Source organism: Spinacia oleracea, chromosome 4 (assembly GCF_020520425.1).
Source record: "Spinacia oleracea cultivar Varoflay chromosome 4, BTI_SOV_V1, whole genome shotgun sequence".
NCBI classification, from domain to species: Eukaryota; Viridiplantae; Streptophyta; class Magnoliopsida; order Caryophyllales; family Amaranthaceae; genus Spinacia; species Spinacia oleracea.
The window spans coordinates 101,005,733-101,031,654 of record NC_079490.1 but is presented as its reverse complement, the minus strand read 5'-3'; positions in this window follow the sequence as shown (position 1 = coordinate 101,031,654).

Here is a 25,922-nt window from a genome sequence, read left to right as displayed (position 1 = left end):
TCGAGGTCTATTATTCTCCCACTTGTCAATTTGGAAATATGATTTCTTTCCAAAAAGACACCGTCACGAGCAACGAATACCTTGTTGTCTGACTTGTTGTAGAAGTAATACCCCATAGTTTCTTTTGGATACCCAACGAAGAAACATTTGTCAGATTTAGGTTGTAGCTTGTCCGAAATTAATCGCTTGACATATGCTTCGCAACCCCAAATCTTCAGAAAAGACAACTTTGGAAGTTCCCCAGTCCATAATTCGTATGGAGTCTTTTCAATAGCTTTTAACGGAGCACGATTCAGTGTGAGTGCTGCAGTTTGCAACGCATGTCCCCAGAACTGTAAAGGAAGTTCGGCTTGACCCATCATTGACCTGACCATATCGAGTAAGGTCCTGTTTCTCCGTTCCGACACTCCATTCCATTGAGGTGTCCCCGGAGCAGTCAATTCAGAAAGAATACCGCATTCTTTTAGATGGTCATCAAACTCGTGGCTAAGATATTCACCTCCTCGATCCGATCTTAGAGCTTTGATTTTCTTGCCATGTTGATTCTCTACTTCATTTTGAAATTCTCGGAATTTCTCAAAAGATTCAGACTTGTGCTTCATTAAGTAAATATAGCCATATCTACTGAAGTCGTCCGTAAACGTTATGAAATAGCTGAACTCACCTCTAGCTTTCGTACTCATAGGCCCACATACGTCCGTATGTATTAGCCCTAGTAGTTCGCTTGCTCTTTCTCCCACCTTTGAGAAATGTTGCTTTGTCATTTTGCCAAGTAAACAAGATTCGCATTGATCAATCTTCTCTAAGTCGAATGATTCTAGAATTCCTTTCCGTTGAAGTAATTCCATGCGCTTTATGTTTATATGGCCTAATCGACAATGCCACAGAAATGTGAGATTCGAATCACCAGTTTTAGCCTTTTTGGTATTTATGTTATAAATGTGTTTGCTCGTATCTAGCACGTAAAGACCGTTTTCTTGTTGTGCTGAACCATAAAACATTCCATTCAAAGCAAAAGAACAACTATTGTCTTTAAATTGAAAACTAAAACCTTTAGAATCCAAACTTGAAACGGAAATGATGTTTCTGGTGATACTAGGAACATAATAACAGTTTTCTAGTTCCAAAACAAACCCACTAGGAAAAGAAATAAAATAAGATCCTACGGCTAATGCAGCAATCTGTGCTCCATTTCCCACGTGTAGATCCATCTCGCCTTTATCCAGTTTTCTACTTCTCCTTAATCCCTGTGGATTGGAACATAAGTGTGAGCCACAACCAATATCTAATACCCAAGAAGTAGAATTAGCTAGATTACAATGTATAACATACATACCTGAAGTAGAAGCAACGTTCCCGTTCTTCTCATCTTCCTTCTTCTTCAAGCAATCCCTCTTCCAATGCCCATTTTTCTTGCAGTAGAAGCATTCAGAGTCGGCAGGAGAACGAGTCGCCCTTTTCTGTTTACCAGAACCGGCGCCATTGGACTTGGATGAGGGAGAAGCCTTGCCCTTACCCTTCTTGCCCTTGTTCTTGCCTGATTTCTTGAAGTTCTTGCCCTTACGCACCATAAGCATATCATGCTTATTCTCTTGCTTGAGCGTCTTTTCAGCGGTTTTCAGCATACCGTGAAGCTCAGTAAGAGATTTCTCCATGTTGTTCATGTTGTAATTCAACTTGAACTGATCATAGCCATTATGAAGCGAATGGAGAGTGATGTCAATAGCCATTTCATTTGAGACGCCAGAATCTAGAGCTCTCATGTTCTCAAAGAGTCCAATCATTTTAAGAACATGTGGGCTCACTAGTTCTCCTTTCTTGAGCTTAGTCTCAAGGATCAACCTCTGAGTCTCGAATCTTTCGATTCTGGCTTGGTCCTGAAACATGTTCTTCAACTCCGAGATGATTTGGTAAGCATCCGAGTTAATGAACGTTTTCTGAAGTTCAGGACTCATGGATGCAAGCATCACACATTTGACATCCCTGTTGGCCTGAATCCAACGATTAAGGGCAGCTTGAGTTACCTCCGGCCCAACCTCTTCCGGTAACTCTTCCTCAAGGACATATTCTTTTTCCTCATGCATAAGAACTATTTGTAAGTTCCTTTGCTAGTCGAGGAAATTGTTGCCATTCAACTTCTCTTTGTCGAGAATTAAACGCAGGTTGAAAGTGTTATTGTTTGCGGCCATTTTTGATTACTACAATCGAAAAGAATTTGCAATAAATAACCATTCATACAATTCAATAACTTTGAAATAAAAGCAAAACATGCAATCATTAAAGCTATTACAACATTTCATTCATGCAAAAAGCAAAAACATGGTCCGAAATGAATGAAACGATTCCAAGACCCCAAAAGTCCTAAATCCTTAAGCAGCTTTAGCATGTCTTATGTATTTTAAGATTTTAGGTAAGCAAAACCTATTGCTAGTAATCTCCAAATTACTCTTGGTTAATAAATTAATGCCATAATTTATCCCATTGCCACAACTTAATGCCATTGTTGTTTGAGTTGTAACCACAATCCACTTGCTCATTTAGGACGCCTTACCACCTAAGTCAACTAAAATAGCACCTCGCTTTAGCGTAAACCTACTATCTTAGATCCCTAGATTTTTGTAAGTGTTGATTTGGAAGGCAATTTTGAAACTCAATATTACTTGGACCTAGTTGTTTCTATGTTGGTTCGATTATTTAGTGAACTTAAAACTAATCGATTCATAGGAAACAACCTGTTCATGCAATGCATACATACATTCATACATATATATATATATTAAATTGCATAAATAATTGGTGATCTAGTATGGCCCAAAACTTCTTGTCTTGAAGCATCCAATCTTCATCACCTCCTTGTTAGCTTGGCATCGTCTTGAATCTTCGTTCAATTGCTAACTTAAAGTTCTAAACTTAGAAATACTTGAAAATAATAAATTACATCAAAATTTTCATGGTACGCAGACCATATTTAAAACTTTACATTCAAAGATAGAACGGTGCGCAGACCGTATTTAACTATCCTAAATTTGGCCATACTAGTCACTTGGAGTACCTGCATTGCATAAAATATATATTCTACACATTCACCCATTCGTATGCTAAAACGAATGGCCCATGTAAATATGCAAGTATTTACGTGAATTAATTAAAATTCACGTTCACATAAACGCGTCCTAAAAGATTAATCAATTTCCAAATTATTAATCCTTAGACTTTATTCTAATTAAAATTGAATTTTTAATTAAAATAATGCGACCTACGAAATAATTAAAATAATTATTTCATTTTAATTTCATTTAGTGGCTCCCACTCAAACCAATAATTATTCCGGATAATTAATTATGAAATATTAAATCAAAACTTGCGGCCCGGCCCAAGCAAATAAAATATTAAATTAAATATCCCGTTAGCCCAAATTAATGCAAATACACGAAGCACAACTAATTAAATGATTTAAAAAAAAGTTCAATCAAGCGGCCTAGGCTTGCGCCCAGCCCGTCGTGCGAAAGGCCCAAGAGCACACGAGCATTGCCCGCGCGCGCCCAGCCCATCGCACCGCATAGCATGCCGTCGCTCGCCCATCGCTCGCGCGCCATGCCTCGCCCACACGCGTCGCGCGCCATTCCTTGCGCATGCGCATCGCGTACCCGCAGCCTAGCTGCCCTGCGTTGCGTGTGTGTTGTGCATCGTGGGCGCTCGACGTTGCAAGCATCGCGCTTTTCTTCGTCGCAGCCCCGCAGGCATCGCCTGCCCCTGCCTTGCCTAGCGCGCACGAGGCACGCAGCTCGTGCTGCTGCCCGTGTCGCATGGCACGGCTCGCATAACGGCCTCGTATGGCTCGACGAGCCGTACTTCCATCATGCTCATGTTCGTGTTTTTGGTTCGTAAAACGGACCAACCTAATTAAAATTAAATTTTAATTCACGAACTTCCATTTATTTTATTTTTCAAAAAAGTTACGATTTAATTTTTCGAAAAACAACGATTTTTAACGATTTAATAAACTTTAACGACAATCCAATTTCGTAAAATTAATAAATCAAGGGCTAATAATATTCAAACTTTTAAGAACGGTCGAATCAACTTTTAAATTTGAACCTTTAATTAATAAAATCCGAAATTTTACATCGTTCATAAACAATTAAATTTCAGATTATTAATAAATTGGTTTAAGTGTTATTAAAATTAACGAAACCATTCAAATTTTAATCCATTATTTTCTAAAATTATCCACTGACCCATGAAATTATACCCCCTTTCCCAATTAACCGAATTATTAATCCATAATTAATTAAAAATCAATTAGGGTTGTAAATTTTACGAATTGGGGTAAGGCAAAATTAGGGTTTATACTTATAGGAAAAATCAGAAAATTTTACCATAGATCATGAATGTACCCAGTAACATTGTGTCAAAATTTCAAGCAATTCCGAGTAGTTTAGGTCGACCTTTTAATTGAATTACTGTCCGGCACATTTAATTTTTAATGAAAAATTAACAAAAACGCCCCAAAACTGATGCTTCGAGGCCTGTTTTCGCAATTCTATTCTCATGAGTTGATCTTAGAAAATCGTTTTCCATCAGATTATGGTTTTAAAAATCGAAAAAGCGAATATTTTTGATTTCGGAACTGCCAATTTCGCAATTAATCCCATAATTCGAAAAAATTCCGAAAAATCAACAAAAATTCCAAAAATTTCGACAATGCAAAAAAAATAATAATCATGCTAATTCATGCTTTGAATACATAAGGCTCTGATACCACTGTCGGGGAATACAGTTAAACATAATAACATGTGCGGAACAATCCCCAAAGTCAGGAAACATGTATAAAGCACAGATTAAGCAAACTTACATTCGAAGCGTGTTTTCCACAATAATCTGTCAACGAACACAAACAAAGAACTCCACTTGTCGTTCCTCTACTTGGTTCACCGACACGATCAGATCCGTCTTGATTATCGTAGCTTAGACAATCGATCAAGAAATTTGCTTTTGGGATGAACACACTATGGAGGCACAGAGAGAATTAGGGTTCTCTGTTTTCTCCTAGGGTTATGTGTAATCTGAATTGTGATTGCAGTAGTTGGAAATTAGGTCATAAGGTTATTTACATAACCTTACTAACCGACCAAGCCAAAAGGCAAGGCCGGCTAGCAAGCCCGCGCAGCATCACACGCACACGCACAACGAGCTGGGCCGTGGGCCGCGCTGCTGCTGCTGTGTCGTGGTCTTGGCCCGCGCGCGCACACAGCTGCTCGGCCATGGGCCAGCGCTGTTGTGTCGCCTTGCTTACTTGCCTAGCGCGCGCGCCCATGGGCCTTGAGTGCTTCGTGCACTCGGCTCGTGGGCCGCTCCTCGTATCCGCGTTTAATATATTTCCGATATATTATTTATCGTTTCGTATACGACGAATCACCGTCGTACGATACGATTTATTCGCTTCGCCTAGCTTACGAATATTCGCGATACGATATACGATTCCGATGCAAGGTCGTATTGTATAATGCGTTTCCAACTTAAATCCCGAAAAGCTATTAAATGAATTTCCGATTCATTTAATCTGGTGATCTGTTACGTGTCATTGGTGTGACCTTGTAGGTTCAGTCAAGAGTAAGTTGTGAGTTCAATATCCATTAGAACTCACTGATCGGAAGCATTGCTCCAGCTAGCTGTTCCGATCACTTGATCTCACTGAATTAATTGTTCGCAATTAATCTGAACCTTGGTATTAGACTTAATGCACCTTGGGTGAAGGACATATTTCCTTCATATTGAAATACAAATAGCACTTGTGTTATCACAATAGATAGGAACACAATCATAGATAATACCAAAGTCTCTTAACTGTTGTTTTATCCTTAGTATTTGTGAGCAACAAGCTGCAGCAACTACGTACTCAGCTTCAGCTGTGGATAGAGCAACAGTGTTCTGTTTCTTGGAACCCCAAGAAACCATGCATGGACCTAGGAACTGTACCATACCTGAAGTGCTTTTTCTATTCACTAAGTCACCTGCATAATCAGCATCAGCATATCCTTTTAATTCAAATGATCCACTTCTTGGGTAGAATAGGCATAGATCATCAGTTCCTTTGAGATATCTTAGTATCCTTTTTACAGCAGTTAGGTGGGACTCCTTTGGATTTGATTGAAACCTTCCACATAGTCCTCTATATTTTGTTTGATTTACACTTTTTCCATTTGGATTAGTGTCTAATCTGGTAGCTGTTCCCATGGGGGTATGATTCACTTTGGCTGATTCTAGCTCGTATTTCTTTAGGAGTTCCTTCACATACTTTTGTTGGTGTATCATGATTCCTTCCTCAGTTTTCTTAATTTGCAAACCAAGGAAAAAGTTGAGTTCCCCCATCATGCTCATTTCAAATATAATTCACTGCTCATCAAGTTTGCAAAATCCTTGCACAAGTTCTCATTAGTTGCTCCAAATAATATATCATCAACATAGAGTTGAACTACTAATAGGTCAGTTCCTCTAGATTTTAGAAATAGGGTTTTATCTATTCTACCTCTTTTAAAATCATTTTGTAGAAGGAACTTTGATAATCTCTCATACCAAGACCCAGGGGCTTGTTTTAATCCATAGAGAGCCTTATCTAGTTTGTAAATATGATTTGGAAATTCGGGATTTTCAAAGCCAGGAGGTTGTTCCACATAGACATCCTCTTCTAAGAAACCATTTAAGAAAGCACATTTAACATCCATTTGATAAAGTTTAAAACCCATAAAGGCAGCAAAAGCAATTAAAATTCTAATGGCTTCTAATCTAGCAACAAGTGCAAAAGTTTCTTCGAAGTCACTACCTTCCTGTTGGTTATAGCCTTTGACAACTAACCTTGCCTTGTTCCTTATGATTGTAGCATGCTCATCTTTCTTGTTCCGGAACACCCACTTCAGTCCTATTACTTTCTGGTGTTTTGGTTTGGGTTCCAAATGCCATACTTTGTTTCTTTTGAATTCATTTAATTCTTCTTGCATGGCTATGAAGGAAATAATGCCCTTGGTCCAAGTATGCATTTAATGATAAGTCTAATAAATGCGGTTCAGTATTAATTACCAAGTTAATAATTCAGTGAGATCAAGTGAGCTGAATGCCTAGCTAGAGGCCGCTTCAGTTCAAGTGGAATTAATGATATTAATCCACAACTTACTATTGACTTGAACCCGTAGGGTCACACAAATAGTACGTAAACGGATTAAGTATTTAATGGCATTAAATACTCCTTCTATGGATATTCGGAATCGAGGAATCTTGGTTTCAGTGGGAGCTGAGATCGTCAAAAGCAAGAAATGAATACTCCGGAAACGATGATATTGCCGGAAACGGAAATATGGATCATATCGAAAATATAAATATTATCCAAGTCGTAGATGTTGCTGGAAACGGAAACATGGTACGTATCGGAAAATATTATTGGAAATGGAAATATTGCCGGAATAGGAAATATTGCCGGAAACGGAAATATTGTCAGAATCGGAAATATTATCGAAATCGGAAAATAATTCCGGAAACGGAAATATTAAATATTTGTTCGAAACGGAAATTAATTCCGGAATCGGAAATATTAAATATTGTTAGTATCGGAAATAAATTCCGGAATCGAGAATTTAATCGGAAGCGTATCGTACGAATTAGCATCAGACGAGGCCTGCCAGACGAAAGCCCAGTACGAAGCCGGGCCATCGCCCAACAAGCCAAAGCGCAACAAACACACGCCAAGCCTCGACAAGGCCAAGCGCGAAGCCAAGGCCCAGCCAAGGCTTGGGCGTGCATGCAAAGCAAAAGGGCTGCGACGAGTTGGGCCTTGCGCTGTGCGCTCGGCGTGGGCCGCAAGGCCTGCGTGTGGGCATGCGGTGCTTGTGCGCCACTCGTGTGTGTGTTATTCGAATCCTAAAGCTACCGGGATTCGTCATATGATTAAATCTAATCCTAACAGATAATGTTTATTTAAATAGAGTCCTAACAGGATTCTAATTAAATAAATTAGTATTCTAATAGGATTATAATTCCATTTCCATAACTCTATAAATAGGTGCCTAGGGTCACATATTTACATAAAATATTGAAGTATTCAAATGTAAGATTTTGGAGCAAAAATCAGCCAAACACTTGCAACCTATTTCGCCGAAAATCCTAGGAACCTTAAGGGCGATTCTAGTTGGTCAAGCTTAAGGCGGATCCGGACGTGATGTGGACTATCTACGGAGGGACGACACTTAGAGTCCTAAAGACTTGTTCTTGTTCAGTTCGGGCGCAGCTACCCTAGGGCACGCTACAAAGTGTATGCATCTGAATTATGCTAAATGATTATGTGTAAATAATATGTTTCCTGGCATTAAGGTTTTCCGCATGATTTATGTTTTGTCACATGTATCATAACCTAACAGTGGTATCACGAGCCTCTTATTATTTTCATAATCTAAATTGCATGAACATGGTTAAATTTTACAAATTTGCAAGGAATTAAAAGGGGTGATTATTTTTCGTAATTAATTGCAAATTGCGTTTATTTAATTATATGTACGCAGTTTTTCGGCAGAATATTCGTTACTCAACCAAATCGAGTGATTTTTGTGTCAATTCCGCATGTAAAAGGCATTCTAAAATTTTCGGAATTCCCAAATTCGAAGCCTAACTATGACTTTTCGGAGGTTTTATTTTTTCGAACGCAAAAGTTTGTAAATTTAAGATGTTAAATTGATTATTCGCGATAATTGTTGATAAATCTTGAGTTTTTGATTGACCTACAGTATATGTTTAACAAATTTGAATGCCTAGACTTGATAATTATACAACCTAATTTGTAATTATGATTAATTTGTTGAAATTTGAATAATTTAGAATTGATTTGTTTTTCATAATTAATTAATAATTTAATTAGGTATCCATGATTAAAAACCACCATAAAAATTTTGAATATTATAATTATTATAAATTTTTATTTATACTAATTGTTTTACTAAAATTAAACCTTGAATTAATTTAAATTCATTTAATTCAACTGAAAAATAAATTAAATAAATGGATTCAATTATAAATTTATATGAGCTTTAAATTTTAATTAAATTTGTATGTTTCCGGTTAGACTAGAAATACATTTTTATGTTTAAAATTAGTAAAGCATATGAATTTATTGGTTTAAGTGGGAGCCTTTAGTCATAAACTCTTGATTAGGTCTACAGATCCTTTAAGGTTAAATAACTTGATTAGAATTAATAAGGACTGAATAATTGGTAGATTATTGGTGCCCTTGATTAATTGCTGCAAATATTTATGTGATGCATATAATGTGTTTTACTAACCAGCTACGTGGGCCATTCATGATAATGAATGGGTGAGTGGTATATATTGTATATGTACTGTTTTGCAGGTTATGAAGTGACTAGTATGGCCCAAATAGGATAGAAAATATGGTTTGCGTACCATTAATTTGAATGTAATTGGTCTAATGCACCAAATTTGTTTTTCAATTCAAATATGGTCTGCGTATCATCAAATAGTTGTAATTAGTTTAATTATAGCTGATCCTATTTGGAGAAAATGGCGCCTCCCACGGTGAAATTCAAGACGGAGTTTCCAATCCATTTTCAAGACGGACTTTGAGGTTGAAGCTTCAAGATGAAGTCGGGCCATACTAGATCACATTTATCTTATGCATGCTTTAAGTTATTTATTGCTTTTAAATATGTCTTAAATATGCATGAGATTGAAGCTTGATTATGTTGCATGATTAAGGATTTTAGTTCACTTAAAATCTAACCAACATAGTAAGAGCCTTAAGTTCCAAACTTAAAAATTGAGTTAAAATGTGCCATGCCAAAATAACACTTACTTGGATAACCTTTACATCAATCTAGTAATAGTTTTACGCTCAGCGAGGTGTTACTTATTGATTCTAAAGGGGTAAGGTACACAAATAATTGTGAGTACATGTTAGTTTTGGTGAAACTCAACGATATAAGTAAGGAGTCCTTTTATGTCGTGGCAAATTCGATAGGTTTACCTAATAAGTTCTTAGACGTACCTATCAACCAAGAGTAGTTTCTAGACTATTAGCAAAAGGCTTTTGCTTACCTAAAATATTTTAGAATTGAGTCAAAATACATAATGTGCTTAATTCTTCAATGATTTTAGGGTCTTGGAATCATTTTATTCACACCTGCCGGAACACATAACTCGAATAAAATGCTAATAACTTGTTTAAATTTCATAATTGCTTTAATTTCAAGTTATTATTCATGATAAATGTTTAGACTTTGCATGCTTCAATGTATGTTTTAATTATTGTTTATAATTAAATATCTTGCACTGCAGTAAATCCTTTTAGAAAGGTAACAGTAAATTTCCTTGATTGGTAGTGAATCCAAGAACGATTCACGGAAATGAGAGAAAGTGAGCAATTTAAATGTACGTTTCTTTTAGCGACTTTTATGGTTGTTTTCGAGTATCAAAGTCGAATGGAAAATCGATTGGTGCTTGTGAATTCAAAATACACTGTAGTTTTGGGATCATAAAGAATTGAGTTTAAAACCCTCAGCTTTACCAATGGTTAACAACCTAAAATATTTTTCCATTTAATTCTCGAATGAGTCTAGACCCTAGACATTCGAATAGATCGATGCTTAGAGAACTTTAGAAGCTTTTGGTAAGATCATCTAGTTGAAACAAAAATATTCAACATAAAATGGTAAGAACTTTGGAATGACATTGGACATGTGTAAAAAAGTATAAAAGTCAACACTAGAGAATTCAATTCTTAAGACTATAAGAAAGGGTACAAGAAATAGGAAAACAAGGAACAAATGAAAGGAATTTACAATTCCGTTTCTACCTATAAAGTTTATGTTTAAAGAGAAGTGACCTAGCAATCAAACTTCCTTGGTATCATATACCGCTTGAGGTACTTACTTCGGTAATAACTCAAACAATGGAAGCTAGGCTACACTAATGGCCTACAAGTGGAAAATGAAGCATGACAATGCTACGTTAGTTGTAGGGTCATCTAGCTTGTTTTAAGTCCTTTCAAAGGATGGAACTTAATGGCTATTTTGTTCCATAATCAGCATACCTAAATTTCTGCTTCAAACACAGAAAGACTCACATTCAGAAAAACAAAAACAATGTTTGTTTCTTTATTTGAATGAAATGGTCATTTACGGGTTGAGTCAATATGCTTGATTAAAACAAACAACTCTTTAACAATAAAAACTTTACTAGGTTCAAATCAACCCCTTGATTTGAGTTCCACTAATCTTTGGCATTGTTGCTCAGACCATATCAACAAGTTAACATTCAAAAGCTCTATTTTGATGAACTTTTGAAAGTTGGTGGATTTCTAGATCAATTAAAGACAAGCTAGTCTTACTTGTTGAAAGTAACAAAAGATATGAACTATTGTTAGAATGCCTAGACAATAGAGTTCAAAGCTAAATAAAGATTTTATTACTTTATTAGTTCACATGGACTTGAGTGAATATAGGTTTATTTACTCAAAGTGATATAAGTTTGAATCTGTTTGGCTAGTTCAAAGATTCAGAAGTATAAAATCCACTTGGCAAGAAATCATAAAGATCTAGGTTAGATCATGACGATGATTACTTTAAGACCAAATATGATCATCAATGATTGTGCGTTGTAATTTCACGATCGAGCTCCATAAGATATGAAATATCTACGTTGGAATGATCGAAGTCAATTAGTACTTGATTCGATCAATGATGAATCATAAAGACTTTTCCTATAATTTCTAAAACAAAATGCTCAACTACCACCAAACTAAACCAAATTCGTCAAAGCTATTGAAAAGTAATTTCAGAATATCTTTTCATAATATATCTAAAGAGTTCCAAAACTCAGTGGGAGCTTAGTGTTTGTTATTCGACAAACTAAGGCCCATGTCTAGATATATGTTTCATTGTGATTTATTCAAATGAGACACAAGGGTATTGTTTCTACCACGAATTTTTGAGAACATAATGTTTGTTTGCTCGAAATAATGTCCTTTTGGAGATTCGTTTCCAAAATGACAAGTGGGAGCAAATAGACCTCGAAAGTCTTTGAGGCGAACAACAAACATAAACGGACATTCCGAAGGCTCTTCGAAGTTCTTTAGAAAATCCGAACACGTATTCTTTAAGGACTTTAGAAGTGGCTTTTAAAGAATAGACATCTCTTAGAAGACTTTACAAGTGCTTCAAGGAGATTAGAATATTCAAAGGACTTTCAAGTGGTTGCTGATATTCTATTGTTTGATCGATGTTCTATACCCAAGTAGGCATAGAGTTCAAGTCACTGAAACTATGAGATTCTTCTATTAGATAGTAAAGAAACATGGAGTTCATGTCACTGAACCTATGCGATTCTTCTATTAGATAGTGAAGAAACCTACAATTTGCAGTCAAACTATTATCATGTAGATTAATGAGTTTGTGACTTGTAAGAAAGCTATGACGAAACCTAGATTCCCTAAAATGGTTAAAGGCCATATATAGACTCAAATGTTTTAGATGGTTAAAGGCCATAAAACATAACCAATGTTTTGATGACAAAATTAAAATTTTGTTGATTTGCGAGAATGGGTTAACGCCTATTGGTTGCAAATTGGTTTTAAGGATGAAGACCATCAAACATGGAATTGTGTTCACACACAAAGATAGATTAGTTGCTAAAAGTTACAAGCAAATTCACGGCGTGGATTGTGTTGAAACCTCATGCATAATCGTAATGCTTAAGTCTATAATTCAAGCAATGATTGCATATTGGTACATATGGAAATTGGATGACAAAAACGAATTCCTCAATCAAATGTTGGAAGAAACTATGTACATGGTATGTCATAGGATTTGTGGATCCAAATAAATACTTGAAAAGGAAAAGCTAACTTATGAAATCTAAGTACAGATTTAAGCAAGCAAATTGGGAATTGGAACTATATTTTAGTGTAACTAATAAGTATTTTAGTTTCATAAAATGTACATGATTCTTACGGATATATAAGAAGTTTAGTGGGAGTACATAAAACTTAATTGGTCCTATGTGTGTCATACACATATCTCTCTATTGTGAAATAACATTCAAATGCTAATGACTTAGATTTGAAAATTATTCATCAATGACGGACCAAGGCGAAACTTAGTGTATACTGGGTATTAAGATCCATTCACAAAGATCTTATAATATTGTTCTGGATTAAGTAATAGCATTTACTAAATCAAAACACGAAAGACTCCATTGGAGATATTCGACCCATATAAATAAATCTAAGTAAAGAATGTTTTAACTATGTATAAGAATTTACTAAGTTAAACATCAAAGGATCTAAGTGAGATTCTTAAACCTATATTATATGTCAAAGAATTTAGCTGGATTCAGTATCTACTGAAATTGAATGAGCTAAAGTTACATGAATAGAATTCAATTGAGAATAATTCTGCAAAAGAATTTATCATGTATGATATAATATGAGGATCGCCAAAAATGTATCGTATGGCTTTAGGCATAACGAACATATACCAATCTCTATTGATCTAAGTGAAGATCAACTAGATTGAGATCAAGAAAAACTTATGGTACTTGAAAAGGTACATAGGAATATTTCTTGATTCAAAGAAATAAAGATATGCTAAATATTGATGCTACACGCATAAACACTGGTAAAGGATCAAGCAAGATCCCTTTGGAGTTAACCATTGGCAAGGATGAGCTATAGAGCATCGTGTTTTGAAATGGCAACATGGATCGGAGACCATGAGTTGTTGCGTGGGAAATTAAATATTAATTTCTATGTTCTAAGATACAGCTGGAAAGTCTTCCACATATCTGTGAACTGCTTGGATAAGTAAATCCAACCAAAGCATCACTAGCAACCTATACAGTTGAAGTAAAAGTAATTATTGCCTAAGAAGCAATAAAACAGGGTCGTTTAAAGTTCTTCACTGAACTTGGGTAGATCACATATCTGCTGGTTTGATGGTTCTTCATTGAAAAATGCGTAGAACCACTCTTGAAGCAAGAAAAACGTCTGCTAACTTGATGGTTCTTCATTGAGAAGTGCGTAGAACCACTATTGTAGTAAGAAAGACTAGATCACATAATAAACAAACTCAAAAGATCTTATCATCATATCTCGAATATTATTCGATGAGAAGGATATTAAAGATTGGCAAAGCATGATAACTAAACCTATGCAACAAGTGAGAAACAACACTCACATTGTGGCACTGGAAATCAAAGCATAGCTTTGAATTACACTAGTTGTTTTAAAGATGGGTTCGAGGCCCATGGTTGTAAAACATTTGGGTTGAACATTTATCATATATAAAATGTATTTTCATATTCCATTTAATTTTGGTTTAGTATTAAATGATGAGTCCCTTCAAATTTGACGATATATTCAAGATAGACTGTCAGGACCAGTCCTGTGACTAAGAAATGTTTATCAAGTGAACTTGAATGTCAAAAGTTGAAAATGGTCCCTGGTCGGAGTTTTCTATAAAGATGGACGCATAGAAAACGTTAGACGACTAGAATGCAAGATGACTAGTAGTTATGTTTCTTGAACTATGTGGACATGGCAATGTCGTAATCATTTGCGTAGATACTTACTTTGGGAAGACTAGTATCGGCCAGACCTATGAAACTTTACTGTAAGAGATGAAAATCTGTCATAAGTAAATTTCATTAAACTTATTAGACACTAATCCTCAATACCTGAGTGATTTGAGATTACTTGTTTGAGAACTGCTTACTTTGACGTTGTCAACCGTCGCACTGTAAAAGAAGGCTATAAAGGCAACGCTCAGGTAATCACCTATCAAACGAAGTCTAATCTCAAGATCGCAAGATTGGGATTGTCCTCCCATAAATCGGGATGAGATGCTTAAAAGTTGTACAAGGCCACTCGGAGAGCTAGAAACTGTAAAATGCATGGCCGTGCTCAGATGAATCATAGGCTATGATTATCTGTTTATTTGATCAGTTGAACTCTGAAACCGAGAAACACCTCTGGTCGTAATAAGGATGACATCTCTTACCTTATGTTCAAGAGCAAGCATCGAGCGACAAAGGAATTAGGAAATGCACACTTGTCCCTAAGAACAAGTGGGAGGCTGAAGGAAATAATGCCCTTGGTCCAAGTATGCATTTAATGATAAGTCTAATAAATACGGTTCAGTATTAATTAACAAGTTAATAATTCAGTGAGATCAAGTGAGCTGAATGCCTAGCTAGAGGTCGTTTCAGTTCAAGTGGAATTAATGATATTAATCCACAGCTTACTCTTGACTGAACCCGCGGGGTCACACAAATAGTACGTAAACAGATCAAGTATTTAATGGCATTAAATACTCCATATATGGATATTCGGAATCGACGGATCTTGGTTTCAGTGGGAGCTGAGATCGTTAAAAGCAAGAAATGAATACTCCGGAAACGATGATATTGCCGGAAACGGAAATATGGATCGTATCGGAAATATAAATATTATACAAGTCATAAATGTTGCTGGAAACGGAAACATGGTACGTATCGGAAAATATTATTGGAAATGGAAATATTGCCGGAATCGGAAATATTGCCGAAAACGGAAATATTGTCAGAATCAGAAATATTATCGAAATCGGAAAATAATTCCGGAAACGGAAATATTAAATATTTTTTCGAAACGGAAATTAATTCCGGAATCGGAAATATTAAATATTGTTCGTATCGGAAATAAATTCCGGAATCGAGAATTTAATCGGAAGCGTATCGTACGAATTAGCATCAGACGAGGCCTGCCAGACGAAGGCCCAACACGAAGTCGGGCCATCGCCCAACAAGCCCAAGCGCAACAAACACACGCCAAGCCTCGACCAGGCCCAGCGTGAAGCCAAGGCCTAGCCAAGGCTTGGGCGCGCATGCGGAGCAAAAGGGCTGCGACGAGTTGGGCCTTGCGCTGTGTGCTCGGCGTGGGCCGCAAGGCCTGCGTGTAGGCGTGCGGTGCTTGTGCGCCACTCGTGTGTGTGTTACTCGAATCCTAAAGCTACCGGGATTCGTCATATGATTAAATCTAATCCTAAAAGATAAAGTTTATTTAAATAGAGTCCTAGCAGGATTCTAATTAAATAAATTAGTATTCTAATAGGATTATAATTCCTTTTCCATAACTCTGTAAATAGGTGGCTAGGGTCACATATTTACATACAATATTGAAGTATTCAAAGGTAAGATTTTGGAGCAAAAATCAGCCAAACACTTGCAACCTATGTAATCCCCCGTAATTTTATACATTTTAGTTATATATTTTAACGAATATTTAATATATTTAATATATATTTAAACATAAATTACGGATTTTAGAAACGAATATGTAATTGAAATGTAATTATTTTATTTCATTTGGAATACTTTTAATGATTTACGAAATCAAAATGTATTTTTGAATTTTACGTTAAAACGAATTCGATTTTGGATTCGAATCCTAAATACTAAATTCCTAAGTCTAGCCCAATTGAATAAAGCCCAATAATATAAACCCATAACCCCACACTTCTACTCCATGTAAAACACAAAACACAAAACACCAAACCCTTCTCCTCTCTACTCTTCACGTGGAAAACCAAAAAAAGAAAAAAAGAAGAAAAAACCCTCCTGCTGTTAGGTTATGATACATATGACATTACATAGATCATGCGGAAACAACCATTAACCCAGGACAACATATTATTTACACATAATCATATAGCATAATTTAGATGCATACTCTTTGTTGCGTGCCCTCCCTAGCTGGGCCCGAACCGAACAAGAACAAGTCTTTAGGACTCCAAGTGTCGTCCCTCCGTAGATAGTCCACAGCACGTCCGGATCCGCCTTAAGATTGACCAACTAGAATCGCCCTTAAGGTACTAGAAAATTTCGGCAATTTGGGCAAGATGTGTGTTTGAATTTTTCTCTCAAAAACTCACTTTGAATACTTTAAAAACTTGTTATAAATTGTGAGCCCTAGCCTCATATTTATAGGGGTATGGAAAGGGAATCGAAATCCTATTCAGATACAAATTAATTAAACCTAGAATCCTACAAGAACTCTAATTTAATTAATTTATCAAATAGAATTAGGAATTTAATCATTAACCGAACTCTGCATGTTTTAGGAAACGTGCACGAACACAAACACTTGCACACACACGCACGGCAGCCACGATGGGCCCCCCATGCGTGCGCGCGAGCAGCAGCCCACGCAGCGCCGCGCGCGCTGCGCGTGCTGTGCGCGCTGTGCGCGCTGCGCAGCCTGCTGGGCCTGGCCTTGCGCTGGGCCTGGCGTGACTGTTTGTGCGGCGCGCTTGGCTTGCTGGGCGATGGCCTGGCTTCGTGCTGGGCCTCGTCCGGCAGGCCTCGTCCGATGCTTATTCGTACGATGCGCTTCCGATTAAATTTTCCGATTCCGGAATTCATTTCCGATACGAACAATATTTAATATTTCCGATTCCGGAATTAATTTCCGTTTCGAACAAATATTTAATATTTCCGTTTCCGGAATTATTTTCCGATTCCGGTAATATTTCCGATTCTGACAATATTTCCGTTTCCGGCAATATTTCCGATTCTGGCAATATTTCCATTTCCGATAATATTTTCCGATACGTACCATGTTTCCGTTTCCGGCAACATCTACGACTTGGATAATATTTATATTTCCGATACGATCCATATTTCCGTTTCCGGCAATATCATCGTTTCCGGAGTATTCATTTCTTGCCTGTGACGATCTCAGCTCCCACTGAAACCAAGATCCGTCGATTCCGAATATCCATAGATAGAGTATTTAATGCCATTAAATACTTGATCCGTTTACGTACTATTTGTGTGACCCTACGGGTTCAGTCAAGAGTAAGCTGTGGATTAATATCATTAATTCCACTTGAACTGAAGCGGCCTCTAGCTAGGCATTCAGCTCACTTGATCTCACTGAATTATTAACTTGTTAATTAATACTGAACCGCATTTATTAGACTTAACATAGAATGCATACTTGGACCAAGGGCATTATTTCCTTCAGTCTCCCACTTGTCCTTAGGGACAAGTGTGCATTTCCTAATTCCTTTGTCGCTCGATGCTTGCTCTTGAACATAAGGTAAGAGTTGTCATCCTTATTATGTCCAGAGGTGTTCCTCGGTTTCAGAGTTCAACTGATCAAATAAACAGATAATCATAGCCTATGATTCATCCGAGCACGACCATGCATTTCACAGTTTCTAGCTCTCCGAGTGGCCTTGTACAACTTTTAAGCATCTCATCCCGATTTATGGGAGGACAATCCCAATCTTGCGATCTTGAGATTAGACTTCGTTTGATAGGTGATTACCTGAGCGTTGCCTTTATAGCCTCCTTTTACGGTGCGACGGTTGGTCAACGTCAAAGCAACCAGTTCTCAAACAAGTAATCTCAAATCACTCAGGTATTGAGGATTTAGTGTCTAATAATTTTAATGAAATTTACTTATGACAGATTTTCATCTCTTACAGTAAAGTTTCATAGGTCTTGTCCGATACTAGTCTTCCCAAAGTAAGTATCTATGCAAATGATTATGACATTGCTATGTCCACATAGTTCAAGAAACAGAACTACTAGTCATCTTGCATTCTAGTCGTCTAACGTTTTCTATGCGTCCAATTTTATAGAAAACTCCGACTAGGGACCATTTTCAACTTTTGACATTCAAGTTCACTTGATAGACATTTCTTAGTCACAGGACTGGTCCTGACAGTCTATCTTGAATATATTGTCAAATTGAAGGGACTCATCATTTAATACTAAACCAAGATTAAATGGAATATGAAAATACCTTTCATATATGATAAATGTTCAACCCCAATGTTTTACAACCATGGGCCTCAAACCCATCTTTAAAACAGTTCATGGAATTCAAAGCTATGCTTGATTTCCAGTGCTACAACGTGAGTGTTGCTTCTCACTTGTTGCATAGGTTTAGTTATCATGCTTTGCCAATCTTAACATCCTTTTCATCGAATGTTCTTTGAGATATGATGATAAGATCTTTTCGAGTTTGTTTATTATGTGATCTAGTCTTTCTTACTTCGATGGTGGGTTTACTCATTTTGCAATGAAGAACCATCAAGTTAGCAGACGTTTTTCTTGCTTCAAGAGTTGTTCTACGCATTTTTCAATGAAGAACCATCAAGCCAGCAGATAGGTGATCTACCCAAGTTCAGTGAAGAACTTTAAACAACCCTGTTTTATTGCTTCTTAGGCAATAATTACTTGTACTTCAACTGTATAGGTTGCTAGTGATGCTTTGTTTGGATTTACCTATCCAGGCAGTTCATAGATATGTGGAAGATTCTCCAACTATATCTTAGAACATAGAAATTATTATTTTAATTTCCCACGCAACAACTCATGGTCTCCAACCCATGTTGCCATTTTCAAAACACGATGCTTTATAGCTCGTCCTTATCAATGGTTAACTCCAAAGGGTCTTGCTTGATCCTTTGCCAGTGTTTATGCGTGTAGCATCAATATTTAGCATATCTTTATTTCCTTGAATCAAGAACTATTCATATGTACCTTTTCAAGTACCATAAGTATTCTTGATCTCAATCTAGTTGATCTTTACTTAGATCAATAGAGATTGGTATATGTTCGTCATGCCCAAAGTCATACGATACGTTTTTGGCGATCCTCATATTATATCATACATGATAAATTCTTTTGCAGAATAATTCCCAATTGAATTCTATTCATGTAACTTTAGCTTATCTAGTTTCCGTAGATACTAAATTCAGCTAAATTCTTTGACATATAATATAGGTTAAGAATCTCATTTGGACTCTTTGATGTTTAACTTAGTAAATGCTTATACATAGTTCAAACATCCTTTACTTAGATTTATTCACATGGGTCGAATATCTCCAATGGAGACTTTCGTGTTTGATTTAGTAAATGCCATTACTTTGTAAATAGATCTTAATACCCAGTATGTACTAAGTTTCGCCATGGTCCATCATTGATGAATAATCTCAAATCTAAGTCATTAGCATTTGAATGTTATTTTACAATAGAGAGATATGTGTGTGATACACATAGGACCAAATAAGTTTTTATGTACTCCCACTAAACTTCTTATACATCTATAAGAATCATGTGTATTTTATGAAACTAAAATTCTTATTAGCTTCACTTAAAATACAGTTCCAATTCCCAATTGCTTGCTTAAATCTGTACTTAGATTTTATAAGCTAGCTTTCCATTTCAAGCATTTATTTGGATCCACAAATTCTATGACATACCATGTACATATTATATTCCAACATTTGATTGAGGAATACGTTTTGTCATCCAATTGCTATATGTACCAATATGCAATCATTGCTTGAATTATAGACTTAAGCATTACGATTTTGCATGAGGTTTCAACACAATCCATGCCATGAATTTGCTTGTAACCTTTAGCAACTAATCTCGCTTTGTGTGTGAACACAATTTCATGTTTGATGGTTTTTATCCTTAAAACAAACTTGCAACCAATAGGTGTGAACCTATTCTTGCAAATCAACAAAATTTCAATTTTGTCATCAAAACATTGAGTATGTTTTATGGCCTCTAACCATTTAAAACATTTGAGTCTATATATGGCCTCTAACCATTTTAGGGAATCTGGGTTTCGTCATAGCTTTCTTACAAGTCACTTCTTTTAGTTTGACTGCAAGTTGTAGGTTTCTTTACTATTTAATAGAAGAATCTCATAGTTTCATTGACCTGATCTCTATGTTTCTTCACTATCTAATAGAAGAATCTCATAGTTTCAGTGACTTGAATTCTATGCCTACTTGGGTATAGAACATCAAACAATAGAATATCAATAGCCACTTGAAGGTCCTTTGAATATTCTGTTCTCTTTGAAGCACTTGTAAAGTCTTCTAAGAGATGTCTATTCTTTAAAGCCACTTCTAAAGTCCTTAAAGAATAAGTTCGGATTTTCTGAAGCACTTCGAAAAGCCTCCGGAATGTCTGTTTATGTTTGTTGTTCGCCTCGAAAACTTTCGAGGTCTATTTTCTCCCACTTGTCATTTTGGAAACGAATCTCCAAAAGGACATTATTTCGAGCAAACAAACATTATGTTCTCAAAAATTCGTGGTAGAAACAATACCCTTGTGTCTCATTTGAATAAATCACAATGAAACATATATCTAGACAAGCTTGGGCCTTAGTTTGTTGAATAACAAACACTAAGCTCCCACTGAGTTTAGCAACTCTTTAGATATATATAATTGAAAAGATATCCTGAAATTACTTTTCAATAGCTTTGACGAATTTGGTTTAGTTTGGTGGTAGTTGAGCATTTTGTTTTAGAAATTATAGGAAAAGTCTTTATGATTCATCATTGATCGAATCAAGTACTAATTGACTTCGATCATTCCAACGTAGATATGCCAAATCTTATGGAGCTAGATTGTGAAATTACAACACACAATCATTGATGATCATATTTGGTCTCAAGTAATCATCAACATGATCTAACCTAGATCTTTATGATTTCTTGCCAAGTGGTTTTTATACTTCTGAATCTTTGAACTAGCCAAACAGATTCAACTTATATCACATTTGAGTAAATAAACCTATATTCACTCAAATCCATGTGAAATAATAAAGTCATAAAATCTTTCTTTAGCTTTGAACTCTATTGTCTAGGCGTTCTAACAATAGTTCATATCTTTTGTTACTTTCAACAAGTAAGACTAGTCGTCTTAAATTGATCTAGAAATCAATGAACTTTCAAAAGTCCATCAAAATAGAGCTTTTGAATGTTAATTTGTTGATATGGTCTAAGCAACAATACCAAAGATTAGTGGAAGTCAAATCAAGGGGTTGATTTGTACCTAGTAAAGTTCTTTAAAGAGTTGTTTGTTTTAATCAAGCATATTGACTCAACCTGTAATTGACCATTTCATTCAAATAAACAAACAAACATTGTTTTTGTTTTTCTTGAATGTGAGTCTTTCTGTGTTTGAAGCAGAAATTTAGGTATGGAACAAAACAGCCATTAAGTTCCAGCCTTTGAAAGGACTTAAAACAAACTAGATGACCCTACAACTAATGTAGCATTGCCATGCTTTATTTCCCACTTGTAGGTCATTAGTGTATCCTAGCTTCCATTGTTTGAGTTATTACCGAAGTAAGAACCTCAAGCGGTATATGATACCAAGGAAGTTTGATTGCTAGGTCACTTCTCTTTAAACATAAACTTATAGGTAGAAACGGAATCGTAAATTCCTTTCATTTGTTCCTCGTTTTCCTATTTCTTGTACCCTTTCTTATAGTCTTAAGAATTGAATTCTTTAGTGTTGACTTTTATACTTTGTTAGACATGTCCAATGTCACCAACAAGGTTCTTTACCATTTTAATTTATGTTGAATATTTTGTTTCAACTAGATGATCTTATTAGAAGCTTCTAAAGTTCTCTAAGCATCGGTCTATTCGAATGTCTAGGGACTAGACTCATTCGAGAATTAAATGGACAAAGATATTAGGTTGTTAACCATTGGTAAAGCTGAGCGTTTAAGCTCAATGCATTATGATCTCAAAACTACAGTGTATTTTGAATTCACAAGCACCAATTGGTTTGCCATTCGATTTTGATGTTCGAAAACAACCATAAAAGTCGATATAAGAAACGTACATTTTAAATTGCTCACTTTCTCTCTTTTCCGTGAATCGTTCTTGGATTCACTACCAATCGAGGAAATTTACTGTTACCTTTCTAAAAGGATTTATTGCAGTGCAAGATATTTAACTATAAACAATAATTAAAACATACATTGAAGCATGCAAAGTCTAAACATTTATCATGAATAATAACTTGAAATTAAAGCAATCATGCAATTTCAACAAGTTATTAGCATTTTATTCAAATTTATTGTTCCGGCAGGTGTGAATAAAATGATTCCAAGATCCTAAAATCATTGAAGAACTAAGCACAGTTTGTCGACTTAATCCTAGAACATCTTAGGTAAGCAAAAGCCTTTTGCTAATAGTCTAGAAACTATTCTTGGTTGATAGGTACGTCTAAGAACTTATTAGGTAGACCTATCGATTTTGCCACGACATAAAAGGACTCCATACTTATATCGTTGAGTTTCACCAAAACTAACATGTACTCACAATTATTTGTGTACCTTGCCCCTTTAGGACCAATAAGTAACACCTCGCTGAGCGAAAACTATTACTAGATTGATGTAACGGATATCCAAGCAAGTGTATATTTTGGCATGGCACCTTTTACCTCAATTTTTAAGTTTGGAACTTAAGGCTCTTACTATGTTGGTTAGATTTTAAGTGAACTAAAATCCTTAATCATGCAACATAATCAAGCTTTTGATCTCATGCATTTTAAGACATATTTAAAACAATAAATAACTTAAAACATGCATAAGATAAATGTGATCTAGTATGGCCCGACTTCATCTTGAAGCTTTGACTTCAAAGTCCGTCTTGAAAATCTCCGTGGGAGGCACCATTTTCTTCAAATAGGATAAGTTATAACTAATTACAACTATTTGATGGTACGCAGACCATATTTGAATTGAAAAATAACTTAGGTACTTTAGACCAATTACATTCAAATTAATGGTACGCAGACCATATTTTCTATCCTATTTGGGCCATACTAGTCACTTCATAACCTGCAAAACAGTACATATACAATATATACGATTCACCCATTCATTATCATGAATGGCCCACATAGCTGGTTAGTAAAACACATTATGCATCACGTAAACATTTGCAGCAATTAATCAAGGGCACCAATAATCTACCAATTATTCAGTCCTTATTAATTCTAATCAAGTTGTTTTAACCTTAAGGATTTGTAGACCTAATCAACAGTTTATGACTAAAAAAGCGCTCCCACTTAAACCAATAAATTCATATGCTTTACCAATTTTAAACATAAAAATGTATTTCTAGTCTAACCGGAAACATACAAATTTAATTAAAATTTAAAGCTCATATAAATTTATAATTGAATCCAAAAAGTTTAATTTAATTTCAGTCGTTATTTAAATTAATTCATGATTTTAATTTTAGTAAAATAATTAGAATAAATAACATTTATTATAATTACAATATTCAAAATTAAAATCCAAGAAAATAATTTAAATTATTAATTTTAAAATTAATTAAAATTACGTGAACTGAAATTTTCAAATTAAACATTCAAAACGATCTTTAATCGTAACGCAAACACCCTACGCGTTGCACGCCCATGGGCCGCACGCACACAGCCATTGCTGGCCATGTGCGCGCAGCCCATGCGCTCGTCGCATAGCTGCTGCATCCCCATCGCAAGCCTCCGCACGCATTGGTGCTCGCTGCGCGCGCCAGCGCTCATCGCACGCGAGCTATCGCTCCCAGTGCGCGCGCGACATCGCTCGCTGGGCGCGCGAGCCATCGCTCGCTGGGCGCGCGACATCGCTCGCTGGGCGGGCGACATCGCTCGCTGTGCGCGCGAGCAATGCTGGCTGTGCGCGCGAGTCCTCGCTCGTTGTGCGCGCGAGCAATGCTGGGCGCAGCGCTCGTGGCACGCGAGCTTGCGCTCGCTGCGCGCGAGGCTGTGCGCTCTTGTGCGAGGCAGCGCGCGTTGTGGCGCAGCTCGCTTGCTGCCCACACGCGACTGCCTTGGCTCGCCCTTCGCCCATGCCCATTCGTCCATTGCTCGTGGCACACGACACAAGGCAGGGCTGCTGCCTTGTGCTCGTGCACTACGCCCTTGCTCATTGCATTCGTGCCGCACGGGCGACGAGCTCCCTTGCTCGTCGTCGCATGCCCGCACTATACAACACCTCTTAAGGGTAACACGAAGCGTTCATTGCTTTGTGCGTGCAAGTTATATGAACGAATCGCATAAAATTTAAAATTTATAAAATTAATGACAAATTAATAAATATTATTAATTTCATAATTTTAGGGCGAAAAATCGAAAATTTATTATCCAATTGATTTCCGATTGTTATGGATTCAAGTCTAGGTCATAAAAACTTAAAATTTATCATAAATTTACAATTTTTATGGTGGTTTTTAATCATAGGTTTCTAATTAAATTATAATTAATTATGAAAATCAAATTAATTCTAAATTATTCTAATTTTCAACAAATTAATCATAATTACAAATTAGATTGCATAATTAACAAGGCTAGGCATTCAAACTTGTTAAACATATACAGTAGGTCAATCAAAAATTCAAGATTTATCAACAAGAATCGCAAATATTTAATTTAACATCTTAAATTTACGAAATTTTGCATTCGAAAAACTAAAACCTTCGAAAAGTCATAGTTAGGCTTCGAATTTGAGAATTCTGGGTTCGGCAGAAAAATACAATTTTTGTCAAAATTTTAGAATGCCTTTTACATGCGGAATTGACACAAAAATCACTCAATTCGGATGAGTAACGAAGAAACTGCCGAAAAACTGCGTACGTATAATTAAATAAACGCAATTTGCAATTAATTAACAATTACGAAAATTAATCACCCCTTTTAATTCTTGCAAATTTGTAATATTTAACCATGTTCATGCAATTTAGATTATGAAAATAATAAGGGGCTCGTGATACCACTGTTAGGTTATGATACATATGACATTACATAGATCATGCGGAAACAACCATTAACCCAGGACAACATATTATTTACACATAATCATATAGCATAATTTAGATGCATACTCTTTGTTGCGTGCCCTCCCTAGCTGCGCCCGAACCGAACAAGAACAAGTCTTTCGGACTCCAAGTGTCGTCCCTCCGTAGATAGTCCACAGCACGTCCGGATCCGCCTTAAGATTGACCAACTAGAATCGCCCTTAAGGTACTAGAAAATTTCGGCAATTTGGGCAAGAT